The 7500-nt window shown below is 32.9% G+C and overlaps 1 long non-coding RNA gene across 1 annotated transcript in view; it reads left to right on the top strand.

Annotated features, from left to right (window-relative positions):
• Window positions 1–7216: 7216 nt before the first annotated feature.
• LOC137614981 (uncharacterized) overlaps window positions 7217–7500 on the top strand; it is a 29104-nt gene continuing 28820 nt past the window's right edge. The window contains exon 1 of the long non-coding RNA XR_011039161.1: window positions 7217–7349. This is a non-coding gene — a long non-coding RNA (uncharacterized lncRNA). The remainder of the gene's footprint in view (window positions 7350–7500) is intronic.

Raw genomic sequence — 7500 nt, 5'->3', positions numbered from 1 at the left:
GATTTTCTTAATGAAAGAGTGACCAAAATTATAAGTTAGGCCAATGCAGTTTATATACTGCTCATAGTATTTAACCGCAATTACAAAATTAGCATTAATTCTTGCTGTAGATTTACATGACAAATGGAAGTCAACGATGTCTACGGCTTCACTGAAGATATGTCAATTCCAAAACAAACTTTACTCTTCAATGCTACTGCCAACAAATAACAAATAATATGAAGGATTGTTAACCAGATTAGTAATATGCCTTAGTTTCGGGCAATAGATCATTATCATTACACCGAATCCACAGCCAATACAGATACGAGTTGGCCCTCAAGATACAGCAGTTTTTCATGATTAAACAAGCTGCTACTGGACAGCAGTCTTTCAGAGCTGTTTCAGAGGACACAGAAGCCCTGATCATATTAGCCCATCATATGTAGGCATATACAAATGGATTGCTCGCATATGTATCTCTTTGTATGGAATCCTGCTCAGAAAACGGCTACTTCATAAATATAAACGAGGTAATCAGAGTATATAGAGACATCATGCCAAACATATTTACTGTGCATACACTTACTGGATGTGACACAGTATCTTCCTTTGCTGGTGTAGTTAAGGAAACAACCTTTAAAAAGCTGAAAACTTTTAATGGTCTTCTGAAACTTGAGAATCTAAGTGCCTCAAAGAAAGAGATAACAAAATCGTGTCTATAGTTCACATCCATGTTGTAAAACCATAAAAAAAATAAATAATCTTAATATGCTGCTTGCAGGAATCTTCAGACGGAAAATTGCAGAGAAGGGGCATTTTGGACCGAAGTTAGGTTTTATTCCACTAATCATGGGTAGCTTTGAATCCCAATGTCAGCTTGTTAATTATCAAGTGACACTGTAGAAAGCTGCAGGTTTTGCCTCCCCGCCATAAATTAACCCTCTAGAATATGGATGGGAAGTAAAGGTATGAACATAGCATCCACAGTATAGTCCTCAAGGCCAGATGCCAACGGCACCAGAAGAAATAATAAACCTCATTAAGTGTGCATGCAAAACGTGGTGTAGCACAGCACTCTGCACCAGCACATAGCAATTACTATCTTGTACAAGGCTCTGTAATTAAAGCAAATCATCCTAGTTCATAATCTGGGTATTGAAAACATAATTAATATTTCCGTAAGTTTCATATTTGAAGAATGTATGGAATCGTTAAGTATTCAGAAACGATATTTTTTCAGTATTTGGAAGTTTTGATATCAAATTGTTATTTTCCTAAGGTTAGAGAGAGAGAGAGAGAGAGAGAGAGAGAGGAGAGAGAGAGAGAGAGAGAGAGAGAGAGAGAGAGAGAGAGAGAGAGAGAGCGTTTTTATTACTTATGATTGTGGATATACGGTAATTTCATTTCATTTTTATATGATTAACGAAATTATTTTACTATTTTCAGTGTTATCTCCCTTATTTTATTAGTATGACTGTTTTTATTTTTACTCGTATTATCATTGCCATTAGTATTATCGCTGATCATTTTTGTTAATGCTATTAACTTTATCATTATAACTTAAGCGTTTTTAGTAAATTATTCAATAATTGATTATGTAAAATATCACCATTAAGTCCATTATTTCAGTACATTTTAGGAGACATTCTCATCTCCCCTTTTCTAACCCAATATTTGAACAAAATTAGACGATCTAAAGAACAATGAATAAAACATTTTCAATCCAAGCAGTCAATAAATATGTCAATAAAAAACTGAGAATAATGGTAACAATTCCGAGGATAGCAGACCTAGTACAAGGGCTGCCACTTCCAATTCCCTAAAAGAAGATAAGCTAGAGTAAGTATATTAAAAAAAAAACTATCTTTTGTTACATAAAGATAGTATATCTTAAGTATAGGAATTTTTGTGTTTGGATATAGAATCATAATTACCATTTATTTGTTTATGATGACGTAAATCATCTAATGTTTATGTTGGACAACCTGGAACCCCTTCGGCAAAGACGTCATCCTCACCAGTAACACCAGAACGAACGTTTAAAATTTCCTTTAAACTTTCCACTATAGCTAAACATAGGTTATGCTCACGTTTTAGTATATGAAAAATATACCTCTTTTTATAGAACAATACATATACATGTGTCCTGGGATTTTTTACGGCTTTGTGAAAGTATTACACAATAGTTTTTTTCCATGAAATAAGTACCGACTACCAATTCTTTCAGCAGTAATAATTTGTTCACTTTTTCACAGCATAATAACAATAGTTTCATTGTATTAAGATCTATTATCAGATTTTAAACTATGAGAATACAGGTCATTAAATATCCAAATTTAAATGGAAGAGGCGGTGTTTAATACAGAACGTTATTTACGCATCAGGATAGCCAACCTTAAGAAATCGAAGACATGTTGAGAACGACGAAAAAGCAATTCTTACAATACTTATATGAATTCAAAACCTAAATATAACTGAAGTAGTATTTTATTTTATTCGCGCTGGAAATAGTGTCTGCATACTGGATAATCAAATCCATGATTACAATGCTCTTGGTTTAGTTCACTATTGGTACCCTGATAGAATTTCCTGCTGATAGTTCTTTTAGATTAAAGAGTTTGTGAATGATAACATCTCCTCCCCACAGTCTTTATGAATGAGCACTCTTCATATATGCACATTAACTCCATTTTGAATTATATGAACTAGACAGGAACCAACTCGTTCTTTTGTTTGAAATATTGCTATTATAAAAAGTTAAAAGAATCTAATGTTTACATCCCTCGCGAGGGGGGGATTAAGGGCGACAAACCCTTCGGCTTTATAAAAAGAGGAATCATACTAAATGTACTGTTCATAGACGTTTTAGCAAGATAGTGAAATGATAATCCGGACATGTTCATATTTCTTCATTATCGTGTGATCCAAGAAATACCACCTAAATTTTTTTACATCTGTCATGATATACTTCTAATTTTCGTATTCTTATTTTATTTATTTTTCATTCCATTACAGTTATGTTCACACACGTGTTTGAGAGATTTGTGATGTATTTTTAAAGAAAAAATACAATAGTTTCTTTAGTGAATTTTCACGTATTCAAAGGTACCAATAGATGGCCAAAGCGAGACTATTTTAAATATACTGCTTGTGAAACTTAGGTAATGTTTTTCGGATGACTTAGCCAATAGGAACACGCCATTCGGATAAACGATTGCCTTAGCCAATAAGAACGCGCAATTCAGGTGAACTGTTAGCAAATAGTTGTTTGATCATTCAATTATCTAAAAGAGCAAATGACAATTTGGCAAATTACATAGTAAAATCTTATTTAGATAGATTATTTGGTCTTACAGAGTGGAACCACTTTAGATATTAAGATATTTTTTTTCTATAAGTTATTATGATTATTCAAAATGACAGAAGCTCGGGCATTGCTCATAATCAAAATCTTATATTTCAGCCGAACGCTGAAAAGGAAAGACTACCAAAAATTGAAGTTACCTCATTTATTATATCGATTTATTAAGGATTCTTTTTTACAGCTTTATTACCAGAAGTTATTCAACAGTCCATTCAACTTATCATATACTTGATTATAATGCAAAAATGAAAATTAGATTTTTGTTTATTCTGATTTGTATTCAGAAATATATTTTTAACGTTCCCATATCTTGATAACATGACCGTCTTGTTTATCCATTAAAATCAAAATTTAGGTATTGCAGTTAAAATATATTGAAACGATGTAATAAATACTTAATTTGATATATATATATATATATATATATATATATATATATATATATATATACATATATATATTTATATACATATGTATATACATACATACATATATATATATATATATATATATATATATATATATATATATATATATATATATATATATATATATATATATATATATATATATATTTACATACACACACACACACACATATATATATATATATATATATATATATATATATATATATACATATATATATATATATATGTGTGTGTGTGTGTGTGTGCGTGTCAAACCAATCATACTCTTGTATCGATAAATTGAAAATAGGTTTATGCATTATCTACGACCCGTCATTGTATGCATGGGTACTATCATCAAAACAGCCACATGAAAACATATTGACTTATATTAGTTCTCATTACTTTGTGTAACATAAAATGACAATTGCTAAACAACATTTTTCCCAGGAATGGTGATCGAACCTTTGGATGCTGATTTCACCTCCCTATTCAAACTTTGGTTATAGTACAGGAAACAAAGGTGGAAATCAAATTTGAAAATTATTACATGTTAGAGACAGGCATTCAGTGGGAATAGTTAGGCCCTGGGGTGGTACTATGGGATAGGGTGGATGCCAGCTGAATTTTTCACTTTATTGGTCTATTTTAACCAATTTTTGCTAAACCAGATTTTTCGAAGGTTGGAAAATCAGAGACATGTTTTTCTCAATGTTTTATCTTATTTGCCGTGTTATTTATTCCAGATGAATTTATCATATATCATATCATTGCTAATGATGCTGGCTACGCAATGACAATAAATATTTCTTCAAAAATATCTATTACCAAGTTGTATTGGGGGTCAAAAGTGAAATGACTAAGAACTTATATCCCTCAATCTCCATACAGATGGGCAGTTTTTGATGATAGAAGATTTGCATAATTACGCTCATAATTAGCCTCTGGAATTCTTTCACGATTTTACATGTCTTCTTCATCTCCTCTCGTTCTTGTTGGCACTACCGCCTGATGACACCATTCATCATCCATGTCTCTGTCAACATAAATTCCAATCATTTTGTTGGCAGTCCCTGGCAGCCCGTGCCACGCTCCTCCTAATAATTCCAACAACCCCCTTGATAATTTTTTATACTTTGCTTACATGTTCCAGTGCTTGGTCAACTGACAACCAACATAACCTCTTTGTTGATATTTTGATTGTGAAGAGTTCCTTAACAAATAGATGATGGATTTCTGGTGGGAGCTGGTGAATGTTAGTCAAGTACAGTGGGCCCCATCTTGCATAATATGTAAACAGCAAACCAAAGAAGCATCCTGGAAAATTAAATCAAATGTAGCTCCCAGTTACCTTATCTCTCTGCTCGTATGAAGTTCAGGAAGATGGTCACCATGTTAACATAATTGGCCCAAAATTAGAACTAATGTGTTTGTTGTGTGTCATCTTCAAATTTATTATTTGTGGAAAGGATTGTCTTGTCCATGCTTGTCAACTCTATGAATTTCTTATTTATATCAACAAAAGCATGATCTTTGAAAGAATTCATAACTTTGAGGGCATATGCCTGGCATTCTGGTGGAAGCAAACTCACTGCCATTGCACCAAATTTCAAGTTTGGACCAGGGAATTCGACAAACAGCCTCCGCAGCATGTTTATGCTCATGAATAGCTTTGCTGTATGCGCCTTAATCTGTCATCTTCCCTGCTGTGGTATCCCCAAAGACCCGACTTTCCACACAAACCTTCTTCCAGATGTTGCCCGCTGACCTTCATAAAATTCATGATGATGTGAAAGCCACCTAATCGAATGATGATGTTCCTGAATTCTTGCTTGTTTAAGCCATCCTATCTGCTTGGCCTTGCAGTAAAGGGCTCAGTTAAAAGTCACCAATGAGTATTGCTATCTCATTGATTCACTGATGTACTGTACTGTACCAACCGTGTGTCACACGATTGTACATAAATTATTTTGTATATATTATGCTTGTATCTGCGCTCTTCCCTCGCACTAAAAAGAACCTGAATAATCATTTCTCCGGTTTTCCTCTGTAACATTGTCTGTCTTGTGAACATGAAAATGCCTGTTGCCTTGAGGTTTTGTATATAAAGGAGAGTGTTCTATAATAAAGTTACTCAGTTGATTGCTTCCTGCCTTTGAGTCGCAACCTTTCTCTTGGCCCGTCACAGTACATACATCTTGAGAGATACATTTATGACAACATTGGGAGGATAAGCAGTGAATCTAGTTACCTGCCATCAGTTACAATTTATATGCTTTTACCAAAATGGGTTTTCAGTCTATTTCTGAATGCTCTCAGAATATTTGAGTAAGGATCATTCACGAAGTCTGAACTACATCAACTGTCATGTGAGGACAGCAGTTCGATATTAAGTTCATGTAAACACACTGGGTCAAACACATAACCAGGCGCATTCTCTGCCCCAAATTTGTCAAGTTTTCTGCAAAACTATACACCTGAAGCTAAGTGACTTAAGGTTCATCAAGGTGCGACGCACTTGCTAATTTTGACCGATAACTGATACATTCCAGAGTGTAATTAGGCAAACTTTTCATCATTGAAAAACTGTCCATTTATATAAAGATTGGGGGATATAAGCATTTAGAATCTTATCTTTCAATATATTATTAAATTTGTCTGTTCATTCGAAAGTACGAAAAACATTACCAATTCTGGGTAATTTGATTGTTGACCCCTAATAAATCTCGGTGATAGATATATCTGAAGAAATATTTAGAGTCAATGTGTAGTCAACATCATTTGCAATAAATGGTGGATAATGAATTCGCGTGAAATAAATAGCAGGGCAAATAGAATAAGATATTAAGAAAAACTACATATCAGATTTTTCCATCTTCGGAAATTCTGGTTTGGCCAAAATCGGTTGAAATAGACCCTTAAAGTGAAATTTTCAGCTTCCATCTACCTTATCCCATAGCACCACACCTTAGCCTAACTATTTCCACTGGATGCCTGTCTCCAACATGAAATGATTTCCAAATCACTATATATATATATATATATATATATATATATATATATATATATATATATATATATATATATATATATATATATGTGTGTGTGTGTGTGTGTGTGTGTGTGCGTGTGTGTGAGTGTGTGTGTACAGTATATATATATATATATATATATATATATATATATATATATATATATATATATATATATATATATATATATATATATATATATACAGAATTAGCGTTTGTGTGACTGCGTGTATATGACGCTACATGAATATGTGCATTCTTAAAAAATCCGAAAAAGTCAAGGAAAAAGTAAAACAAAAAGTAGTTCATGATGATTCTTCCGTCTTATGGTAAAACCAGTAGAGTTAAGTATGCATTTAATCTATCTTTTGTTCTATCTTTATATCATGTTATTCAAGAGAAAAATACCAAGATACCATTTAATAATGATTAAAAAATATTTTCATGTTCCAATATTCCTGCCGAATGTATTGTTCCGCACTCGGGTGTTTCATTATACTACCGGTGGCCATTGGAGGAAGACGAAAGTATGAGTACCTGTCCACGTTTACGACATTTGAGGTAATTAAGTGTTATACAGTTTGCCAAAGGTTGGTACCGTTAATTTAGATACCAGGTCAGGTGTATTAGGTTACCTTTAGAATTATTTTCAAATAAAAATTAATCGATATATAGTTTGCATTGTTGGTACTCCGTTTTGAGTCGTCAGTAA

Source organism: Palaemon carinicauda, chromosome 2, assembly GCF_036898095.1.
Source record: "Palaemon carinicauda isolate YSFRI2023 chromosome 2, ASM3689809v2, whole genome shotgun sequence".
NCBI lineage: Eukaryota > Metazoa > Arthropoda > Malacostraca > Decapoda > Palaemonidae > Palaemon > Palaemon carinicauda.
This window is presented reverse-complemented; position numbering and strand designations above follow the sequence as displayed.